This window comes from Rhipicephalus sanguineus, chromosome 8 (genome assembly GCF_013339695.2).
Source record: "Rhipicephalus sanguineus isolate Rsan-2018 chromosome 8, BIME_Rsan_1.4, whole genome shotgun sequence".
NCBI classification, from domain to species: domain Eukaryota; kingdom Metazoa; phylum Arthropoda; class Arachnida; order Ixodida; family Ixodidae; genus Rhipicephalus; species Rhipicephalus sanguineus.
The window spans coordinates 97,370,598-97,394,752 of NC_051183.1; the positions used below are offsets into that span (position 1 = coordinate 97,370,598).

The 24,155-nt window shown below is 48.1% G+C and overlaps 1 long non-coding RNA gene and 1 other non-coding gene across 2 annotated transcripts; both read left to right on the plus strand.

Moving 5' to 3' along the window:
• The first annotated feature begins 618 nt into the window (after nucleotides 1–618).
• On the plus strand, nucleotides 619–5,259 carry LOC125759705 (uncharacterized). Its single transcript, XR_007417331.1, has 3 exons — nucleotides 619–821; nucleotides 2,123–2,212; nucleotides 4,693–5,259. It is a non-coding gene; the product is annotated as an uncharacterized LOC125759705 (long non-coding RNA).
• Nucleotides 5,260–9,781: 4,522 nt separating this feature from the next.
• Nucleotides 9,782–9,853, plus strand: Trnaa-cgc (transfer RNA alanine (anticodon CGC)). Its single transcript has one exon. It is a non-coding gene; the product is annotated as a tRNA-Ala (tRNA).
• Nucleotides 9,854–24,155: the final 14,302 nt, after the last annotated feature.

Sequence of the window (24,155 nt, forward strand, 5' to 3'; positions counted from 1 at the left end):
TTGTAAGTGCTGACGCGATCTATTTGCATTGATACTGTCGTTACTTCGCTTATGTCGCATTGATATTGATACTTCGCATTGGTACTGTCGTTACCTCGCTTCGTGACTTCGCTTATGTCGTTTTTCCATCAAATCAAAATTAAACTGAAAGGAAAAGCCGGCAAGCCCTCGATGCAGCCGATTAGCACGGCATGTATGTACACTCAGTGTACGCTTTTAGATAACGAACTGGCCAAGGCGGCCTGCCTAATCGCACGGAATGAAATGCCGTGCGGAGAAAACGCGACGCGAAAGCAAAAAAAAAAAAAAACGCGATTCTTTTTAAGCGGCCGCTGTGAACGGGAGGAAACGAGATAAAATGCCCTTCGACCTTCGGACGGCTGCGGCCCGCCTGCCGTGGGCGAGAGCGAGGATATCAGACAATCAGACGGGTCGGAATACAAGTGACGTTTGAAAAAGCGTCGCGACGTATGCGCGTGCGAAGGGGGAAAAAAGCAAAAAAGAAAGAAACGCGAGAAGAGTAGGCTGGCTGCAGCAGCGTGCGGGATGCCCAAGCAAAGCAGTCATGGGATTACATTGGCCTTTTGAACGCTGCTTCTGAACTGCCCAGCTGTGTCGGCCGTGTGCGCGCGTTTTGTGGCTGCTCTTTGCTGCTGGACGTGAAATGCGTGGTTTGACGACAGTGCAATATGCCTTACTGCGGGTCTTACTGCGGGTGGGATATGGTGTGACACTGTCCCGGCGACTCAAGCAAGCGTGCCGCTGTATTACCAAGCAGATGATGGGCACGCTGCGTTCGGGGTACCATCGGGAACACAATGGTAAGTAATACTAATGTTTCCTCTGTTCGCGCGTCCTTATCGTCGCTCGGGCAGCTGAAGGTATCCTCCTGTACATTGCGTCGAGTGAAAAGTGCAATGAAAAATCGAAAAAGAAAGAAAGAACCGTCATTATAGCTCACATAGCGACGATGTGGCATGCGTGTTTAGAAACTCCTGTGAATATAGCACATGCTTCGCACAGCCAGCTAATCGATGCGCGAGTGCGCTGTGAAAAAAGATGTTTGCACAACATAGTTTCCTTCCTTGCGATAAAGCATAAATAAAACAGAGTGCTTTCAAGGAGTATACACTAAAGCAACAAAAAAAGAAAAGCCGCTATTATCTCGCTGTCATGTGAGGACATGTACAGTGAGGCCAAATTTGTTTTCTGTTTATGCTGTTTTCTTGCTTGATTTGCTTGTTTTCATCCTCCGTCTCGATGTCAATTTGTGCGTGTTGACATGTGGCATAATCGTCACATAATTATGACCATATGATGAAACAATTATGGCCATATGATATGACAGACATCCGCTAAGTGACAGTGTGTGTTGTTGTGAAGAACATGCATTTTATGGTATTGTCACTTCATTAGTCAAATATCAGCACTGGAACTTGCCAGGGTTACACATGCATATTTATAGCCTTTAGGAGATGTATTAGGTATGCAAGGCTATTTTAATCACATAGATATAAGCCAGTTGAACCTGTTGAACCACCTTGTTAAATCACCTTGTTTCTTCCTTCTCGTTATTTTGTTTTGAATTATGTTTACATAGTCTTTATTACATGTACACTGTATTCTCACTGTTGACACAATTTCTGACAAGGTGAAAACGCTGGCATTGTGTCCAGGTCTTCTTTTGTCCTCATTACAAGTATGCTGTTAATTTTTGCCATGAATCAATACCAAAGTTGCCCAATATTCAGTCCTAAACAGAGCAGCTGTGGTTGATCAAGAATCTAGTGTCCAACGTGTTTAAATACGAAGTGAACCTCACTAACATTCACATCCCTTTACACTATAATAACTTGACTGACATTGAAATCTACCCGAATGTTGGTACACAGGACAAGAGTAACACTTCGTGTTGTTTCGCATTTCTTTACCTTCGTGTATTTTTCACCCTGTGTACTTGAAAAGTTGACAAGGAACTACTTAGCAGCCTCACAATTTTGCATTTGTTTCACGTTTTGTTAAAAGGTGTGCAATAAGTATAGTGAAGTGTAAGTCCTTGGCGAGAAATTCATTTTAATGAACACAGAAAGCTTAATGAGCTTCCTTTTTATATCATTTTCAGGAAAACGTTTCTGGCAAAGCAGCAAGAGTTGCTCGTCCACTGCTTGTGTACAAGACACTGTATTGTGGGAACACTCCACTGTGCCTCACTGTACACTATCTCGAACATTTCTTACATCTTACAGCATTTGGGCAAATACTGTCTGGGTTTGATGCAGAGTGTTATGCATGATACTTCATGCAACCTTTCCAGTAGCATGTGCATTTGAAAATTTCGCATTGTTCAAAATGACACTTAGTGGAACCGGCTTTATTCAGCAAACTTTATCCTAAAATGGACAGTTGGGCGAGTTGATGTGTATTCATAGTTAAAGAAAGTGCGGAAAAAAATCCACAGCACAGAGAAATGAGAATGAAAGGCAGAGGATGATGCGCTACTAGTAGCAACTGAAGTTTAATGCAAACCGCAGAAAGATATACACACTCAGTATGAAAAACTACATAATTAAAGAATCACGCAGTCGCAGAAAGAGTAAAAACATGTGTAAAAAAGCCAAGCACGTGTTAAACTTCAGTTGCTAGTACTTCGTCGTCCTGTCCCATTCATTTGTACGTGTGTTGTGGTTTTGTTTTCCCGCGTTCTTTTACTATAAACTAAAGTCCCGACTTCTTTAGTCTCTATAAGTGTGTGGTGAAATTTTATTCAACCTCATGGCATATCAAGTCCTAGGATCCAATGTGCCAAGGCATCAGCCACTATTTATAGAAAATTTTTAATTTTTGGCACATTATTGCCTAATTTCAAGTTCGTCTTGAAACCATAATGCTGGGCTTAATTTTCAATGTGGTAATTAGGCATAAGCCATGAATTGAGGAAAAATTCGGCAGATCCCACGTACCGTGGGAGTCGATGTTATGCGAAGCATGCGGCGGGTAGGGGACTGCGGCGTAACTTTTTTTTACTAAGCGGCACGTTACAAAATGAAGCTAAAGATTTGTATAAATTTTATACGCACACATATATATGTTTAAGAGCCGCATATGTGTTATATAACCAGTTGTTTACGGTTGGGTATGCAACGTGGGTATTACCAACAAGCCGTAAGCTGTTATGTAGTGCTTATACGTGTCCCGATAACGCACGCACGTTTCACGAAACCGTGTACATGTGTGCAAGAAGTTCTTGACAGTTCTTGAACAAGCGCATCATCACCGTGATAAGTGAGCACCAGCAAGTGGTCATGACTTCTTATAGGATCCGGTCGTGATCGTGGTGACGAGGGCTCTATGTGTAGTGATGTATGTGGTATGGTAGGGCTGTTGGAATTCGTGGATGCCTCGGTCATTTCGTCGACAAATTGTCTGTCGACAAAGCCGGCGACATGTCGGAACCTGGAGCCACCCTTCGCGTTGGTGAAGTATAGGCCGTCGAGGCTGGTAGGCCTGGATAGTGCTACGTAGACCAAAGTCAGTGGATGGTGTTTGTCGTATTCGTAGACTACCTGGGCGTATGTGGCCTACGTAGCCTAGTCTACAAAGCGGCTGATAATCAATCTGGCATCATCCTCGGTCAGCATGAGGCTATCGCCCAGCCTCGTAAGAAATGAAGAGGACACTGCGCCGTTCTGGTGGACGAAGTGCACTTTACTGTGCAGTGATGTGGATATCATATGTAACTTTCGTTAATGTATTCCTCCAGGATCAAGCAATGCTTCAATTTAGCTTGCTGAATCATAGGAATACAAACGTAATCTTTATTAGAGTGCTATAAAAGCGGAGTAAACACTGAAACTACAGACGTTAATCTGATATGACGCCTCTATCGTAGGAGTAGTAGATATCGTAGGAGTATCATGTAGTGTTTATTGCTTTCTTGTAAAATTAGATAGCCAGCACCACAACCACAATTCACGTTGCACCGATCTTACGCCTTCGTAGGCTGTTTTTCCAAACCAGTTTATAGACCTGGCGTGGGTCAGTGGTAGAATACCTGATTGCCACGCAGAATGCTTGGGTTCGATTCCTTCTGGGATCCTAATTTTCATTATTTCCATTCGTTGAGTCAACGCTGCCGATGTTGGTTTTCCTTAGCGTTTTAGCATTTAAGTAACCAATGTCTGTTCTCGCCGTTCCAGGGTAGATATAAACTGTCAATCACCTGTGGCACATATCCGTACACCGCGGGCCATGGTAAACGGGTATGTGCCACACGTGTCTAGTGGAAAGTGTTTGACGACGTACGCGACAGGATTTTAACGTTATTCATGTCATGACCCGGAAATCATATTCGTCAAATCCTCTTACCCTCCCATGCAAAGTTTGGTCTACACCAAGTTAAGGAGGCGATCATGAGAGCACCCAGATGTAGGCGGCTAGATAGATAGATAGATAGATAGATAGATAGATAGATAGATAGATACGTAGATAGAAACGCTCAAAGTGCGAGAGGTTCACTAAGAAATGCTTCGCATTTAATAAATATGAAGAAATTTAAGTTGCAGATGGCACTAGCTGGCATGGCTATATTGTGAACCTAGATGTACTAATTATGCATAATAGAAGTATTGGTACATTGTAGTCATGTGATAACGCCGACATGTTCCCAAGCATAATTCCAGAAATTTACGTTAGTTTTCAGATATCTGTGAGCAAATATGTGCATCAGTATATGAAGGCTGCATTGTCATTTTGTGGGCATTGCTGAATGCTTTTATAAATTGTGGTGAGTGGATCTACAATCAATTTTAGACTTTTCTGCAGGAAACTGAACTGTATGATCATGTGCTATATGTTTTGATGCCATAGTGCAAACTAATGCAATAAAAATACTAGAACATGCCTATCTGCATGGTTGCATATGTCTCAAAAATAAAGCTAACCTTATTGTACTAATTTTGTTGCCTTCATGTGTAGGTTGACACCAAGTTCCTTGTGCATCCCATTTCTTTGGATTGTGCTTAGATACTGGCACTGTGAAGTGCACATGCCATTATGCATTATGAGGAGGTTTTACACACTACTTTCATGTTGCTTTACTGCTGTGAATTATATATAGTGCTTGGGCTATACTGTATATGTTGTTCCATGTCTTCACTATTGCGTGCAGGTTCTCTGCACGAAAATGGAAATATACATATGCTTACACTGACATGAGGACTGCTTTTGTTTTGATTCCAATAAAATAGTGAAAACACCCTTTCTTGTATCAGTTGAGGTATGACTATTTGTCGTGCATGCAAATGGAAGAAATGAACTTCTGCATGCAATACAAATTGGTGAAACACTGCTTGCTCAATGTAACGGCGTATGTTTTATTACCAAACAAGTAGAACAGATGATTTATACATTAGAACACATTGTGGAAGAGAAATAGGTGACAGGCAGTGAGGCAAAAAGTCATCACTGTGTTCGAACGTAGGTTGGGTGATATTTCATTAATCGTAGCATAATTTAAGGTGCCTGTTGTGTAAGTTAACTTCAACATAATGTGCAGGTGGACGAGGGAGTGCATATATGACCGAGTTTTTCTAGTTTTGCACCTATTTGCTATAGTCCTCGTGTTTCTGTGTTATGTATGTAACATTCTGAATTGTGAACAAGCCAACCTGTCTACTGCTGTGAATATTGTATACTAGCAATTCAAGCGAACCATTATTTTCTGGAGACCAGCTGTTTCATAGAGGAGGACTGTAATACATATATTTTTTAATTCGTTCTGCGTCATCTGTGCACGGGGAATGCCAAGTACACATGGACGTTCACAGGGGTGAAGTGCAAGTGCATTGACTTTTTTATTTGGCGGGAGACATGTCACTGGTAAATTTGTGCATGTTGTGCTTGACCAACGTTACGAGAATTAGCTTGACATCGGGGCACGCTTTTTTCATTCGCTTTAACGCGGTGGTGTGATGCTTAACAATAACGGTTAATTATTAAGGTAGTAGGTAGTCTACGAGTATGAAAGCAACTAAATACAAAATATCAGTTATACAGAACCACTGTATGCCACGCTAAAGCGCGAATTGCAAATAAGTGCTCATTGCGGAAATAGATTATCGTTCAGCTGCTCAGAAGGCGCTGTTACCCCTGCGTGCAGCTCGCGACAGTAGGCGCGCTTTAAATGCACCTATATAGGCGCGTTACAATATCCTTGTAACTGTGGCGTTTGCGTGTGTAACTTTTATATGCTATGGGAGCGGCAGCCGCGCGCGCACCGACGGTAGAAGAGAACGATGGACACGGACACGCTCGCGGCTCGCGCTCAGTGGCCATTGACAGTGAGTCGCGGTCGAGTCTTGGAATGATAAAGACGTGTTGCTCAGTGCACGGGGAGATCGAGCGGCCGTGCTCAGCGTCTCGTCCTCGTCTCTGAGGGGTACTGCGCGGCGGCTGGCCCAGACCCCTACAATGCAAACACAGGCGGTCTTAGAACAGCTCAGAAGACGCTGCTGCCACTGGACGCGTGCAGCTCGCGGCAGAAATTACTAAAATTGCCCCCACAGCATACGCCCATGAAATGCAGATACGTTCGGCCAACTGAACGGCCAAATTATGTAGCTTAAAGACAGGCCGATGGCTGTTCTTTGAAGACGACTGTAAGCAAAAGTACTCTCAGTGAGTTGGCAGTGAAATTCAAGTTCTATTATTTCGACCTTACCGCTGAATCCATATTCGGGATATCTTCGACGTGAAGTGTATTATCCAAAGGTCAAAGGATCGTGTGCATTCTCTGTCAACAAAATAATAGTGTTAAAACCCTCAGCTATAATCCCACCCTCATGGTTCACAAGGGGCCGCTCTCCGGTGTCTTAATTAAGAACTTGCTTGCAACTCGATCTGTGCACGCACTGATCAAGTCAGCACGAGATCCGTGTCGTTAGAACTCAACGCCACACACAAGGTTTGAGGCCAGTTATGACGTACAAGACTAACCGAAACAAGCGAGGCACAAGAAACTGCGATACCGAAAAGGTCGTGCGGACAAATTTAAGTTACGCTCGAACGTGCGCGGGCGCACCGAGTTCAGCAGACGACAGTTGGCTTCTACCGGAAGTGAGCAATCTTTTCGAAGACTCGCAACAAAGTTTTTCCATATTTCAGCCTGTTTTCCATATTTCAGCCGCTCTTGATTTATGTTGGCTATTGGCCAATAAGCATGCTATGTCTCTTCCGACGTAAACGGACAGATCCGCGACGTAAACGGACAGACGCCTCGCCCACCTACGAGAGTGAGAACCGGCCTCTGTTTGAAAGGAGGGTGCCTGGGGAAACGGCAACTTCGCGCTCCGCTTGTGGCCATTACGCGGCGCGCACGACTGTAATATTGGGCAGAGCAGTTCATAGCCGTGTCAGCTTTCCGCAGGATGTGTTTTTTCAACAAGCCGAAGGGGTGCTTCATGACCCCTTTAAGACATCTATCAAGCCGTACACTAGGACCCCGATACCCGCCGAGTCATCGGAAAACTTGTAACGCCGCCATGAACAGACGAAACAGATACACGATTTGGCAATGGAATTGTAGAGGATACGATGGAAAACGATAGATCTTGCAGCAGCACCTTAAAGGCATAGATAATCCGGATATTATAATGGTGCAGGAAACGCACGGGCTCGCAAAATTATCAGGATACAAGTCATTTGGTAGTGCCGATGGGGACACAAAGGTGCTAACGACGTTGGTTAAGCGAAATAACACGGTCGTGCAACAGAACACGGCGGTTAAGGCAATAGATTATATTCTCCTGAAACTCGTACCCATGCGGAAAACGGAGGACAGTCCTTTTTTATGAAATATTTACAGCAGTCCAAAATGCAGACAACATAAATTTCGCACGCTGTTTCGAAAAGCCCTCGTCATAACGGGCAACCGAGCGGCAGTGATCGGAGGCGATTTCAACGCCCAGCACGGCGCATGGGGCTACAGAATCGAAACCCAGAAAGATAGGAACCTCTGGCTGGACGCGCAACAGGAAGGCCTGGCGCTTGTCACCGACCGATCGGTGCCTACGAGAACGGGTACCAGTGTTTGTGCGGATACTACGGCAGATTTGACATTCACGAAGAACATAATAGACACGCAGTGGACAAATACGCACCACGACTTGGGAAGCGATCACAATATACTTGAAATAACGGTGAGGGCAGGATCGCGCCAGAAAATAGGCAGACAACTTAAAGTGTCGACAGGGACAAATTCAGGAAAATAATAGAGAGCAGGCCACCGAACCGACACAGGGTATTAAAGAATGGACCGAAAAATTAAAGCGCGACGTGACGGCAGCTACGCAAACGGCCCTACCGGAAGCGCAGCTACAAAATGCAGACACTAAGATTCTACACATGTGGGAAGCTAAGGTATGGTTACAGCGGAGGTGAAAGAAGCAAAGCCACAACCGGACTCTTCGTAGAAGGATAGCTAAATTGAACAGGGATATAGAGCAGTATGCCCAGCAGCTATGCAGACAACAATGGGAGGAAAAATGCAACGACATGAACAGTCAGATAGGAATGGCAAAAACGTGGAACATCCTTGAATATTTGTCAAACCCGGACGGGACTAAGTCAGCACAGAGGCACCATATAAATCGTCTAATAAGAGCTTACCAAGGAACCGAGCGGGACTTGCTCAAAGAAATCGAGAAAAGATACATCTCGCAAGCGATTACCGTCACACACCTTGACTACACAGGGCAGGCAAATGACGACTTATACAACGAAATCAGCGAGGCAGAAGTCAGGGTAGCCCTGCAAAAACTCAATACTAAATCGGCACCTACACTAGACGGGATAATGAACAAAACGCTCAAGAACTTGGAGGAAGAGTACATAACTAAGTTAGCAGAATATCTTAATATCTTTGCCAACGGCCGCATCTCCCCGGAGGCACTACGCATTCTACTTGTAAGAGGTCAAGCGTGCAAAAGAGATATATTCATTGCATGGACACCCGCTCACGCCCTCGCGGAGGACAGCAACAACTGGGCGGTACACGACGCGGCTCGAGGGCTTACGGACCGAGCTGCGATCTCAAGTGCCGCCGCAGCACCCTCCGGACCTGACGGCGCGGTAGACGAATGGGAGTGGGAAGACCGAATGACCAGATACAAGGATATCACAAAACATTGTAGGTTACAAAGGGGCATACTTCCGCCACCTCACCCAAAATTGACAAAAAAGCAGTCTGTCGAATGGCGGCGGTTACAAACTAGGACGTATCCGAATCCCGCGCTCTCGCACATCATATATCCGGATATATACGAAACGGACAAATGTAAACGATGTGAATCCAGAGCCACTCTGCTTCGTTATTCGAAGGTCGCAGGTTCGGTCCCTGCCGGCGGCAAGTTATCTTTTCGTCCACTTTCTTTCTTCACATTTATATTACAATTATTACACATAACATCTCCTATACTTTCCTTGGCATTATTGTCTGTTAGTTCTCATTATTATTGTGTCTAACAAAGAAAAACGAGCCCTTAAAAGCCATCTTCTTTCCTTCATTCATAGCAAGGGTCTCGTTCTGGCAGACATGATGCCTTCAGGTAGTATGCGTGGAATTATTGGTCAGCTGCCAGCTCGTCAAAAGATCACGTGCTACGTGACGCCAAAAAGGCAGAAAAAGAGTGTTCCACACTCGCCGCCATGGCTGCGATCGGCGCTGACTAACACTCCTAGGTTTAAATGCGCATATATACCATATAAAGTGGACGGGGGGATGACCGCCGCCGTAGCTCAGTGGTAGAGCATCGGACGCGCTATTCGAAGGTCGCAGGTTCGGTCCCTGCCGGCGGCAAGTTATCTTTTCGTCCACTTTACTTTCTTCACATTTATATTCCAATTATTACACATAACATCTCCTATACTTTTCTTGGCATTACTGTCTGTTCATCATCAGCCTGTCTACGCCCACTGCAGGGCAAAGGCCTCTCCCATGTTCCGCCAATCAACTCGGTCCTGTGCTTTCTGCTGCCACGTTATACCTGCAAACTTCTTAATCTCATCTACCCACCTAATTTTTTGTCTCCCCCTCACGCGTTTGCCATCTCTTGGAATCCAGTCAGTTACCCTTAATGACCACCGGTTATCCTGCCGACGTGCTACGTGGCCGGCCCATATCCATTTCTTCTTCCTAATTTCAACTATGATATCCTTAACCCCCGTTTGTTCCCTGACCCACTCTGCTCTCTTCCTGTCTCTTAAGGTTACACCTATCATTTTCCTTTCCATCGCTCGCTGCGTCGTCCTCAATTTAAGTTGAACCCTCTTTGTAAGTCTCCAGGTTTCTGCTCCGTAGGTAAGTACCGGTAAGATGCAGCTGTTATATACCTTCCTCTTGAGAGATAGTGGTAGACTATCATTCATGATTTGATAGTGCTTGCCGAATGAGCCCCATCCCATCCTTATTCTCCTAGTTATTTCACTCTCATGGTTCGGCTCCGCGGTTAGTACCTGTCCTAAGTAGACGTACTCCTTTACAACTTCCAGCGTCTCGCCACCTATCGCAAAGCGCTGTTCTCTGCCAAGATTGTTCCACATTACTTTAGTTTTATGCATATTATTTTCAGACCTACTCTTCTAATTTCCGTATCCAGTTCAGTAATCATGAGCTGTAATTCGTCTCCCGCGTTACTCATCAATGCAATGTCATCAGCGAATCGCAGGTTACTGAGATACTCTCCATTAACTCTTATCCCTAATTCTTCCCAATCTAGGGCTCTGAAAACCTCCCGTAAACACGCGGTGAATAGCATTGGAGAGATCGTGTCTCCCTGTCGTACGCCCTTCTTTATTGGGATTCTGTCTCTTTCTTTATGAAGGACTATAGTGGCTGTGGATGCGCTGTAGATGTCTTCCATTATGTTTATATAGGCTTCGTCGATGCCCTGATTCCGCAGTGCTTGCATGACTGCTGATGTCTCCACCGAATCAAATGCCTTCTCGTAATCTTTGAAGGCTATGTATAGGGGTTGGTTGTATTCCGCGCTTTTCACCTGATTGATACCTGATTCACCTGATTGATACCTGATTGATCACCTGATTGATACCTGATGATCACCTGAATGATAGTATGAATATGGTCTATTGTTGAGAAGCCTGTACGAAATCCTGCCTGGTCCCTTGGTTGATTAAACTCTAATGTCCTATTAATTCTGTTAGCAATTACTTTTGTGAATAGCTTGTAGACAACGGACAGTAAGCAGATGGGCCTGTAATTTTTCAGGTCCTTGACGTCCCCTTTCTTATGGATCAAGATGATGTTGGCATTCCTCCAAGATTCTGGTATCCTCCCTGTCGAGAGACACTTCGTATACAGGGTGGCCAGTTTCTCTAACATAACCTCTCCACCGTCTTTCAGCAGGTCTGATGTTACCTGATCCTCACCAGCGGCTTTGCCTGTTAGTTCTCATTGTCTGTTATTGTCTGTTAGTTCTCATTAACTAGAATAGGGGGAGTGTCCAAAGCGCCGCGCGAATACATGGGAGGAGCGAGGGCCTTTTGCGGTGAACTTCCGCGCCGCGGCGCTGCCGTGCCGGACCCGTGGGCTTTCTCCGCGACGGAAGCCGCGTCAAAGTGGCGCGCGTCTGCTACCCGCGTGATATTTTGGCCGCTATTAGCTAAAATTGCGGAAATTTGGCCAATATTTAATACTGCGTCACTGCAAAATAATACTGCAGCGACTCATCACACAGAGAACGCGTTTGTTCGTGTGTTATGAAACAGGGATTTTGTATATATCCTTTCAGCTGGTTTGTCACCGCATTGGTCCATACTTCCACGGCTGTTTGAGGAACGCATCCTGCGCACACTTCATCGTGAGAAAAGGCGCTTAACTTACTTTCGTGTGGAATGACGAACGTAAACTTGCTGCAGGAGAGAATAAACTGGAGATAACCAGGAGAACGTAGCACATATTCACGTATTAACTAGCTCATCCATGCTAACGCGTTTGCACCCTTCATCTCCTATATTTTATTTCGTGCATTCGATTTGTTTTACAAGGCTGCCTCCAGCGATCTGCTGTTTCAATCCATTTCATGCGAAGCCGAATGTGTCAGTCGGGGCCGCGGTACCAATAAAAGTAAAAAATTACTCGCGTAACTCGCGTCTCGTTCAATTGGTATACACGCAAATTGGCACGGAGAGGCACGAATGTACGTATGCCCAACACGACCGATAGGTCATGGCATCACTAACTTGACATGCTTGCATTTGCGTAACGACTAACAATAATAATATGGTGTGTGGCGCGCAAACTCGCTTTCTTTAGCCAGAAATAATTAATTCTGACGATGTGTGGTCTGATGATTTGTTTCCGTCAGGTTATCAGAAATGTGGTGGTCACCAATATCGATGTCAACGTGTTAGACTTACCCATACATTTTGAAGAACTGACCGCATAGGTGAAATGTATGCGAAAAAAGTACACGAAAAAAAAAAACATGGCCCCTATGCATTCGCCTGAGATGACTCGAAAACGAAAGCCATCTTTTTGGTCAGTCGATGTATTGATCCCCCCTCGCCCCTCTCCGAAAGCTTTCTGCACATAACGTGGTTTCGGACTGCCGACAGGATCGGAGGCATTGCAAGCTTTCTGCACCTCACCTGCTTTTACATTGCCTCCGTGATTGGTCCCTGATCACGGAGGCAATGCAAAGCGACCATGTCATGTCATGGCGTTATCATATGACGTCACGTTGAATGAGTCATAATGACGTCACAAGTTCTGTCGACGTCATCGCGTGATGATTTTGTCCATCACTCGTGTTGGCTACGCGGGACGCCGACGGTCAATTTTCGTGTTTGATGGGGCATCTAAGGCTTTAGCCTTAAAAACAAAAACCAAAGAAAATGAAACGATAACAGTGCAATATCGTGTATGCCTCACTTCACGTTACGAGCGATCGCCTGAAAACAAACGCGATTCTCAGTTCAGAGCAGCTGATTGCACGCGTCTGCGGGACAAAAGGGGCTTGCTTGTCTGGTCATCTTTTTATAATTATTCAAGAGATGAGCAGACTCGATTTAAGTACTCCGCAGCTTCAGCACGAAATCGTGGTGGACGCTATACAGTAAAACCTCGGTGATACGAATCCCGCGGGGTTACCAAAAATATTCGTATCATCCGAAATTCGTATCACCAGAAAACATGGAAAATAAGTATGCGGCAAAAGAAAGTTGAGATACGTTTTGATTCAGTGTTTCGCAGGGCCGCAGAGACGTCAACGATCATACTTGTACTCGTAAATATACGGTGCATGCGCGCGTGTATAAGTAATGAACAAGATGTTTTGTGCCACGTGACCGCCAGTGACCCCTTCCTAATCTTACTACGCTTTTCTGCATGACACCATAGTATTGCGGCGAAAGTGACTTAAAAAGCGCTTTGCACACGATCGATACAGGCCAAGCTCCTTCGCCCAGGCCCACCCAGGCTACAGTCCAAGGCCACTTTGTCTCGGGGTCTTCGTCCACCTTTAATGGGACTTCATGGCGGACCCGCAGCCTAAGTTTCAGTCTTGAGAACGTCTGATTGCGGGGACATGGTCTGCATCGACGTGGCAGGCACGTGTTAACACAGTACAAAGACGCTGGTGCCTCGAGCACAGGAGCACGCGTCAACGCGTCGGAAAAAAAAGCGCGACGTCAACGTCATCTGTAATCTAAACGCGAAGGCGTCTAAAGGCCTCTGAGATTCGCGCGCACTATTTCGGAGGCAACGACGCACCGTTTATCGTCGCACAGCGCGCATACCCGCGCCAGCGCACGACTGCTGCGTCTTCTGCGACAGCGCGGACAGCGCCTGTTCGTACCTGTGCGCTAGCGTACGTTCGTATCAAACGTCGCGGGGTGCAACTCGGTTCGCAACAACCGTACTCCAATACATTGCAGGCTAATGGGCCTTGGCCGGGACCACAGAAAAATTCGTATCACCCCGAAATTCGTACCACCCGTGATCGTATCACCGAGGTTTTACTGTATTGAGGTCATCAGGAAAAAAGTCACAGTTTCGCCGCAAGGGCGAAGCAATGAATGCGATAGCAAGAAACTAATGCTATACGAAGTGAGGCTCGCCAATGGATACTCTCAGTTTCAACAGCGCTCCTGTTGCAAAGCCGGCCGAAGCAGCGAGGCAAACCAGCGTGCTTCAAGTGTCGAGCTGTGACACTTGATAGTTCGCGCTCATCGTCTGTTTGTTCGTTTAGCGGCGTCCCTTGAGCTCGAGTGACTTTCGTACGCTCCGTAACATGAGCGCGGACACCACAGTGAAAGCTTGAAGCAACCCTCTTCCCCTCACCACCAGAAAACCGCGCGAGCAGACAGCGGAAGGGCAAGGTTCTCCCTGCGCAATAAGAAGCGAGCGAGCGAGCCGACGACTTTTAAATGCGCCCGTCGTGCTGGTAGCATCTCGCTGGCAATGAAGAAACGCTTATAAGCGCCTGCCGTCTCCGAGTCCGTCCAGCGGTAAAGGGTGTGTATATAACGCTCGCCGTTAGCTACGCGGAGGATCTGCTTTTCGTGGCGTAGCGGTTAGCGCCACTCTCTGCGGAGCAAGAGGTCCCTGGTTCGATTCCGCGCTTCGGAAGCATTTTTCTGAATTATTTTTCTTTGGGGCTTTTTTATATATATACATACTTATACATATACGCTGTATGACGGCGACGGCGACAGCAAAATTCAGCCGAGACTGTCCGTATAATTGCTATCGCAATAAAAGCGGGAAATTGCGCTCGGGTGCTCTGTTGGCGCACTCAACTGCCGCGGAAACCATTGTATTTTATGTAACTACTCGCCCACATCTTTTTGTAAAGTCTCTCAACCGGGCGAACGCTAACCTCCGAGAACCGTGAAAACATCGGAAGTTGAGAATGAGTTGTTTGAAACTGTTTTCATTCCGTATGGTGAAGGCTTGAAGCAATGCACGCATCTCGAGGGAACGTTTCATACTGACGTTCAGCGATTCAATGCAACATGCGCCAATATATATAAAAGTAGCAAGTAGCTCAGTGGTAGAGCATCGGACGCGTTATTCGAAGGTCGCAGGTTCGGTCCCTGCCGGCGGCAAGTCATCTATTCGTCCACTTTACTTTCTTCATATTTATATTCTGAATACTACAGATAACACCCCCTATACTTGGCTTTATTGTCTGTTAGTTCTCATTAATATTGTGTCTATAATATATATATATATATATATATATATATATATATATATATATATATATATATATATATATCAATTTTCTGAAGTGATTTAAATATTACACTGCCATTTGTCAATTTCTTGCCGTATTTTCGTTTCGGCAGCTTGTACAGCCAAATCGGGGCATTTGTAACTTTGTTTCGGGATATCTGGATATTTGTAAAGGATTTTCTATATTACGCATTTTATGCAAAAACTTGGTGGAATAAGGTTAGTTTGCCTGGCATTGCTTTTCGTTCAAATGTTTGCGCACGGTGAGCCTTGTTGTACGCTACCTCACAAGCAAAAATAAGCCAACTGCATTACGGTCGTATGGCCGTCTCTACTCCTTTCTTTATTTTTTTGTTTCCCTTGTGTACGCGACTGCTCCACATCTTTGAGTTTCGTTTTGTTCCTTTTTGTGTGTGTGTGTGTTCTGTCATGCGAGTGTTCGCTAGCAACGTGGAGGGGCCTCCTCCTTGTTTATGGGCTGCTGAGATCGGTTTTCGCCACGGGGCGCCGGGGCACACCAAGTTTCCTCGAATGCGTGGAATTAGGTCCTCGCCGGCTGCCCAGACCCTCCGACTTCGTGGAACCATTAGTGCGCGCGCGCGCGCGCGCGCGCGCGTGTGTGTGTGTGTGTGTGTGTGTGTGCGTGCGTGCGTGTGCGTGCGTGTTTGTGTCAACGTGCACATTTGTGTGCTAGGATCTATGGTCGTGAAAACGAGAGCGAAAAAGCGCGGGAGAGTCAGCGAAGTGCGAGCGTTTTGAGCGGTTGTGCGTTTGAGCGGTGCGATTAGAGCGGTTGTGCGTTGTTAGCGGTGCGATTTCAGCGGTTGTGCGTATGAGAGTTTATGTTATGAGTTTTGCGTTGCAAATAAGTTCTTGATAATTAAATGTAAACTTCCTTTTTCCCATTTAATCGTGCGTTGCGTTTTCTATAGTATATTTTACTTTACGCCATTTACGGCCATCCTTTGACGCTAACTCTTGCGTCTTCCCGGTGTGCTCCGTCCATAATAAAAAGCTAGTGGAGGCTAATGAATTGACGAATAAAGCGGTGTGCATATGGCTAGCAAACCAGTGGCGACCATGAGTAAAAAGCTCGTAGTGTGAAGCGGTCAGTGCGCGGAAAAATATTTCAGCTGGCTGCGCGTGCAACTTACTTTTTATTGCGATAGCAATTATATGGACAGTCTCGGCTGAATTTTGCCGTCGCCGCCGTCATGCACCGTATATGTATGAGTATGTATATATTGTAACGAAGACGAAGTACTCCGGCGCAGAAGCAGCAGCATCGAGGGGGCAGCAGAGCCTCGCGCTAGCGGACTGTGCTCGGTGCATTACGCGACCAGCGATAAGCTCGACACCCAATAAATCTCCTTTATATTTGGTGGAGCCGTGCTGGGTAACGTTTCCTCTACCATCCTGGATCTTCGTTCTCGGAGGCTACCTTCTGCTATGCCGGACGCCAACCAGCAGACGCTTCCATCACCACCTGCCACCTGCCCTGGCAGTGTTCCGCAGCGTGAGCCTCCAATCTTCAGCGGAACAGACGACAACGACGTTGAAGATTGGCTCTCGACTTACGAAAGGGTGAGCGCTCTGAACAAATGGACCGACGCGGACAAGTTAACGCGCGTATCGTTCTACCTCGCGGGTGTTGCCAGTCTTTGGTTCAGGAACCACGAGGGAGATGTCCAAACGTGGCCGCAGTTCAAAACCTCCATCACGTCAGTATTCGACCGACCCGCCGTCCGAAAACTGCGAGCCGAGCAGCGTTTGCGCGCACGCGCACAAGACGCGGGTGAAACATTCACCAGTTATATAGAAGACGTTGTCGACCTGTGCAGACGCGTGGACGCTGCCATGACGGAAAGTGAGAAAATCAAACACATCATGAAAGGAATTGATGATGACGCTTTCCAAATGCTCCTGGCGAAGAACCCGTCCACAGTTAATGACGTTATTAGCTTGTGCCAGAGCTATGATGAATTGCGGAAGCAGAGAGCTCTGACGAGACGACCTCCCGCACACGACCTGGCATCACTGTCCAGCCTGACCAACGGCCACGACCACGCGTCGCTGATAGCCGAAATTAAAGCCTTTGTCCGCGAAGAAGTCGCCCGACAGCTCTCCCTGGTGCCCTTCACACAGGAAGCTACCACAAATCTGCCATCGTCCCTCCGCGGCGTCATTCAAGGAGAGGTCGCTGAAGCGCTGCCAGCTGCCCGCGAGCAAAGTCTTGTGGCTGCTCCACTTACATACGCTGCGGTCGCTGCCATGCCCTCTCGCAAAGCATCCGTACCTCCTTTCCAGCATCCTGCGAGCTATCCTCCACCTCCGGTCCGCTGGGCTAGCAATGCCACAGCCAACCCGTGGCGCACGCTCGACAATCGCCCGATATGCTTCGCATGTCGATACCCCGGACACGTCGCCAGGTATTGCCGCCGCCGGGTGCAAGGCAACGATGACAGTCCTCGAGAGCCGTACTGCCCGCCAGACTCAAACGCACATTACGCTCCCGCTGCTTCAGCGCCAGCTCGCTACCAGTCTGATCGCCGGCCTAGGTTGGAACATCTTCGCTCGCCATCTCCGCGCCGCCGCTCGCTTTCCCCTATGCGTCGACGGTCCGCACCTAACGAAGAGGGAAACTAGACGACGCAGTTCCTGAGGCAAGAACTGCGCAAGTTTCGGTTTGCCCAAGTCCTCATTCGTCACCTGCTAATGTTATTGATGTGTTCGTCGAAGATGTCGCTACAGTCGCTCTTATAGATACCGGTGCTGCTGTTTCTGTTATCGATGCTGGATTTTGCCGCTCACTCCGTAAAGTAACGACGCCTCTCTCCGGATTGTCGCTTCGTACAGCCAGTGCTCAGCCCATTCAACCGGCCGCAGTCTGTACAGCGCGTGTGACCATTCAGGACGTTCTGTACACGATAGAGCTCATCGTACTTTCATCGTGCTCCCATGCGATTATCTTAGGATGGGACTTTCTGTCGCGTCACAACGCCGTGATCGATTGCGCTCGTGCTGAAGTCGAATTCTGCTCACTCGATGACCCACCCTCCGTCGACCACCAATCTGCCGCCAAACTTGTCGTCAACGACGACACCTCCATCCCTCCGTACTCTTCGGCAGCCGTACCAGTCTCGTGCAGCGCCATATCCGACGGGACGGTCTTCTTCGCGCCCTCTCAGATCTTCGTTACCCGAAGAGCCCTTCCGTTGCCCTTTGCTGCTCTTGACCTTGTCGCAGGTTTCGCTACAATGCCCATTTACAACCATAATTCATCGCCGCTGTCATTGCTTTGTCACGAGTGCCTTGGCCACGTCGAGACGGTCAACACCACACGAATCATCTCCGTCCCCGATTAGGTGCCTTCGACGGCCGTCTGTGAACTGGGTGTCCTCTCCACGCCTGACCCAGCATCTGCGGACGTATTCCGACCGTTCATCGCCGAAGATTTGACACCTGCGCAGCGATCAGAGCTCCTTACCATCCTTCAGCACTACCGCCCTTCTTTCGACGTTGCACAAACGTCTCTAGGTCGTGCCTTAGCAGTCGAACACCACATCGACACGGGTTCTCACTCACCGCTGCGGCAACGTCCATATCGCGTGTCTGCTACAGAACGCCGTGTCATCGCCGACCAGGTGGACGACATGTTCCGCCGAGGTGTCATTCGACCTTCCCAGAGCCCATGGGCGTCTCCGGTGGTACTTGTCACAAAGAAAGACGGTTCCATCCGCTTCTGTGTCGATTTCCGGCGATTGAACAAGATCACGCTGAAGGATGTCTATCCACTGCCGCGCATTGACGATGCTCTGGATTCTTTACAGGGTGCTGAGTTCTTTTCCTCGCTAGACTTGCGGTCAGGCTACTGGCAGGTGCCGATGGCGGAGGCCGATCGCCCCAAAACCGCTTTTGTCACGCCAGACGGCTTGTATGAATTCACCGTCATGCCTTTCGGACTTTGCAACGCACCTGCTACGTTCGAAAGAATGATGGACAACGTTCTCCGTGGCCTTAAATGGAAGATCTGCCTATGCTACCTCGATGACATCGTGGTCTTCGCCCCTGACTTCGCAACACACTTGCGCCGCCTTCAGCACGTCCTTAGTTGCTTGACCAACGCGGGTTTGCAATTAAACCTTAAAAAAATGCCGATTTGCCATGCGTCAACTGACCATTCTAGGCCACGTTGTGTCCAAGGACGGCATCCTCCCGGATCCCGAGAAATTGCGCGCTGTTACTGCGTTTCCTAAACCTACTAGCATCAAAGAACTTCGCAGTTTCATTGGCCTATGTTCATATTTCCGGCGATTTGTTCGAAACTTTGCGTCAATTATATCGCCTCTCACACAACTCCTTGGCGACACTAAAGATCTTTCATCGTGGTCTCCTGCCTGCGATGAGGCTTTCGCCACCTTGCGAGGGCTCTTCCGACGCCACCCATTCTTCGCCATTTTGACCCTCAAGCTCCAACTGAGGTCCATACCGACGCCAGCGGTGTAGGCCTGGGTGCTGTGCTGGCACAGCGTCAACCTGGCCACACAGAATACGTCGTGGCATACGCAAGTCGCACGCTCACCAAGGCAGAGAGTAACTACAGCGTCACAGAAAAGGAGTGTTTGGCCATTGTGTGGGCGCTTGGCAAGTTTCGCCCATATTTATATGGCCGTTCTTTTGACGTCGTGACTGACCACCACGCGCTGTGCTGGCTTTCGACGTTAAAAGACCCATCCGGCCGCCTTGCTCGCTGGGCGTTGAAAATTCAAGATTACGATATACGCGTGGTTTATCGCTCAGGACGGAAGCACGCTGACGCTGACGCGCTTTCCCGTTCCCCTCTCTCTCTGGAAGCCACTGCTGATTCCACGTGTGAGAGCACATTATCATCTCTCGACTTTGACAGCATTGCTGCCGAACAGCGCAAAGACCCGTGGACTGCGTCTCTGCTAGACCTCCTCTCCGACCCTTCTCAAGTCCCAGCGTCGCGAATGCTCCGGCGCCAAGTCCCGCACTTTGCGATTCGCGACAAGCTCCTCTATCGACGCAACTATGCACCAGAGGGACGCACGTGGTTGCTCGTCGTACCGCGAGCCTTGAGGTCGGAGATCTGTTCCTCTTTCCACGCTGACCCACAGTGTGGCCACGCAGGAGTTTTCAAAACGTACGAAAGACTTCGACACCGTTACTACTGGCGTGGCATGTATACTTTCGTCCGCAACTTCGTCCGCTCTTGCCGAGAATGTCAGCGCCGAAAATCTCCACCGCACATCTCCGCCGGTGAACTACTACCTTTGCCGTGCCCTTCCCGACCCTTTGATAGGGTCGGTATCGATCTCTATGGGCCGCTTCCATTGACTCCTACCGGCAACAGGTGGATAATTGTTGCAGTCGACCACTTAACACGCTATACCGAGACTGCTGCTCTTCAAACTGCCACAGCACAAGAGGTCGCCTCTTTCATACTTCACCGTTTTGTGCTGCGTCATGGAGGTCCTCAAGAACTTCTCAGCGATCGTGGCCGCGTCTTCTTATCAGAGGTCGTTGAAAAATTGCTCGCTGAATGTGCTATTGTACACCGCACATGTACTGCTTACCATCCGCAGACCAACGGCACTACAGAGCGCTTTAATCGCACTCTTGGTGACATGCTCGCTATGTACGTCACACCTGATCACTCGAATTGGGACCGAGTTCTTCCGTTCGTAACCTACGCCTACAATACCTCGACGCAAGCTACCACTGGTTTCTCCCCTTTTTACCTCGTTTATGGCCGTCACCCTTCCCACACCATTGACACCATTCTGCCCTATCGACCGGACGCGTCCGAGTGCCCGCCGATCTTGGAATCCGCCAGGCACGCAGAAGAATGTCGCCAGCTGGCCCGCCACTTTACCTCCGATGACCAGAACCGCCAAAAAGCCATCCACGATGCCCAGAACTCGACTCCCGTCTTTCTCCCGGGTGCCCTTGTGTGGCTGTCAGTGCCGCATCGCACACCAGGGCTCTCGTCTAAATTTCTTCCCAAGTACGATGGGCCATACCGCGTTCTCGAACAGACTTCTCCTGTCAACTACCTTATTGAACCTCTCACGCCGCCGTCTGACCTGCGGCGTCGTAACCGCGAGGTTGTACACGTCCAGAGACTCAAACCCTATCATGATTCTACGGTCCCTACAGACGACTAAGTCGCCAGGATGGCTCCTTTTTTTCCCCGGGGCCATTGTAACGAAGACGAAGTACTCCGGCGCAGAAGCAGCAGCATCGAGGGGGCAGCAGAGCCTCGCGCTAGCGGACTGTGCTCGGTGCATTACGCGACCAGCGATAAGCTCGACGCCCAATAAATCTCCTTTATAATATAAATAAAAGCCCCAAAGAAAACTAATTCAAAGAAATGCTTCCGAAGCACGGAATCGAACCAGGGACCTCTTGCTCCGCAGCGAGTGGCGCTAACCACTACGCCACGAAACGCAGATCCTCCACGTAGCTAACGGCGAGCGTTATATACACACACTTTACCGCTGGACGGACTCAGAGACGCTAGGCGCTTATAAGCGTTTCTTCATTACCAGCGACATGGCGCTAGTAGCGCGACGGGCGGATTTAAAAGGCGTCGGCGAGCTCGCTCGCTTCTTATATTTGCGCAGGGAGAAGCTTGCCCTACCGCTGTCTGCTCGCGCGGTTTTCTCGTGGTGAGGGGAAGAGGAATGTTTCACGCTTTCACCGTGATGTCCGCGCTAATGTTACGGAGTGTACGAAAGTCATCCGAGCTCAAGGGACGCCGCTTAACGAACAAACAGAAGATGAGCGCGAACTATCAAGTGTCACAGCTTGACACTTGTAGCACTCTAGTTTCGTTCGCTGCTTTGGCCGCCTTTGCAACAGGAGCGCTGTTCAAACTGAGAGTATCCATTGGCGAGCATCACTTCGCATAGTATAAGTTTCTTGCTATCGCATTCATTGCTTCGACCTTGCGGCAAAGCTGTGACTTTTTTTTTTTATTACTCTTAATTCGTGCACGCGTGATACTATTGGCCGATTACTCGTGCGAATAAGGTTTTTTTTTTTTTCGTTCTTTGCTTGTGCGTGTCAGTTTCGCATCAACGCATCAACGTTCTAGAACTCTGCGACAGCAACTAGGCCACGCTGATGCCACTTGACACATGATTTTTTGCATTCTGTTGTTGCCCCAGCACTAACACAACGCTTAAATATGGATAAGCTCCATTCCTCACCGCATTTAAAAGCTAAGTAGACTTCAAGTGCCCTGTGTGGAAACGCGGCGCAAAAAACCACAGCGCGTAGCAGACGGCCCTCGCTTTCCGCGCGCTTCCCGAGCGCGGAAAGCCCACGGGTCCGGCGCAGCAACGGCGCGGCGCGGGAGTTCACCGCAAAAGGCCCACGCGGGAGCCGGCGCTTTGGACACTCCCCCAATTCTAGGTCACTCTACTGATTCTGTGTAAAGCATTAGTGGTGAGATAATTAGCAACTCACTGTATTCTCATTGCTTTTTTCCCGACAAGAACAGCAACGCGACGGAAAAAATAGGAAAAAAAATTACTGTAGTTGGACAAAACGCTACAAGATGTCGCTACGGGCTCCGCAGTTGTAGGGACCTTACGCAGTTGCTGCTACTGTTGCAGCCGTCAACAGTATAGCTCCGGACCTCCGGTAACCAGGCAGGTACCCACAAACGTTAGGAAGTCTACAGACGAACTAAAGCTCTCTGCTGCCGGGATCATATTGCGTAGTGGATAGATAACTGCTTCGGCCCTCCGGCGTGCGTGTGATTGGTATGCCTTGAGACCGCGGCGTTGCCCGATATAAATACGAGTCAGTAAAGCGTACATCACGTCACTTGCATGTTACGCATAAACACCGTTACAGAGCGCCAATGTTGTGATGTCACTGCTTCCTTTGTCAGTTTTCATCCTGCTATTTTACGAATGATCGGAGAGAAAATGTTTCAGCATGTCTAATGCTGCGGCTACTCCAAACCTGGCGAAAAACGTCGCCTGAGTTGGACGACGACGACAAGAACAAAATCGCAGCTACCGGCGAGATTCGCAAAGTGAATCGAGCTTTTCTTACTGATTTTTATACTCCTCCCAGCTCTTTCGTCCATCGCCGTACTAGATAAACAACGTAGCTTGACGATCGAGGAAACAAGCAATCGCAACGCTCAACACCTGCTCAACACAGCAGAAGAAACCAACGTTGGTTTTCCGTACGGTTAAATGTAGATAAACGTGCACATTGGGCGCCTGAGCGCAGCCTTGCGAGCCGCGAGGGTGGATCTAGATGGAACGCTCCCGCCACCTGTGGGCCAAACGGAAAATGGAGACACAAGCGAAGCACGGCGCCGGCGGAGAGTTTGTAAACTGAACCTAGTCTAATAACGTTGGACGAAACAGCAGCGCTGACAACATGGCAGACATAGAGTTAATATACTGACTCTAGAGGAAAAGCTGGGCCGCGAGACCGCTAAGCACAAGAACTTCGGGGTGTGCGAATATTCGAAAAATTTCGAATAACGAATCGAATAGCATTCTATTCGATTCGAGTACCGAATCGAATAGTACATACTCGAAATACCGAATATTTTTCGAATAGTTTTCGAATATTTAGCGCCGACAGGAGAACCCCAAAACAATGAAACTTTGGAATAGTTAAAGGCCATTTTTCTTCTTTTAAGGGGACCGACAACTGCCCAGAACATGAAATAAGATGACTGCACTGATGGAAAGATTGTCCGTCGCATTTACTCAAACAACCCTGTTTATCTAATGAGAGGCGGATTTATATTTTTATTTCTTCATTGAAAGTCGCGAAAAATGACCTTTGGCGCCTCTGGCGGCAAAATCATGCACGGTCCGATGGAGCCGGTCACGTGACCATTGAT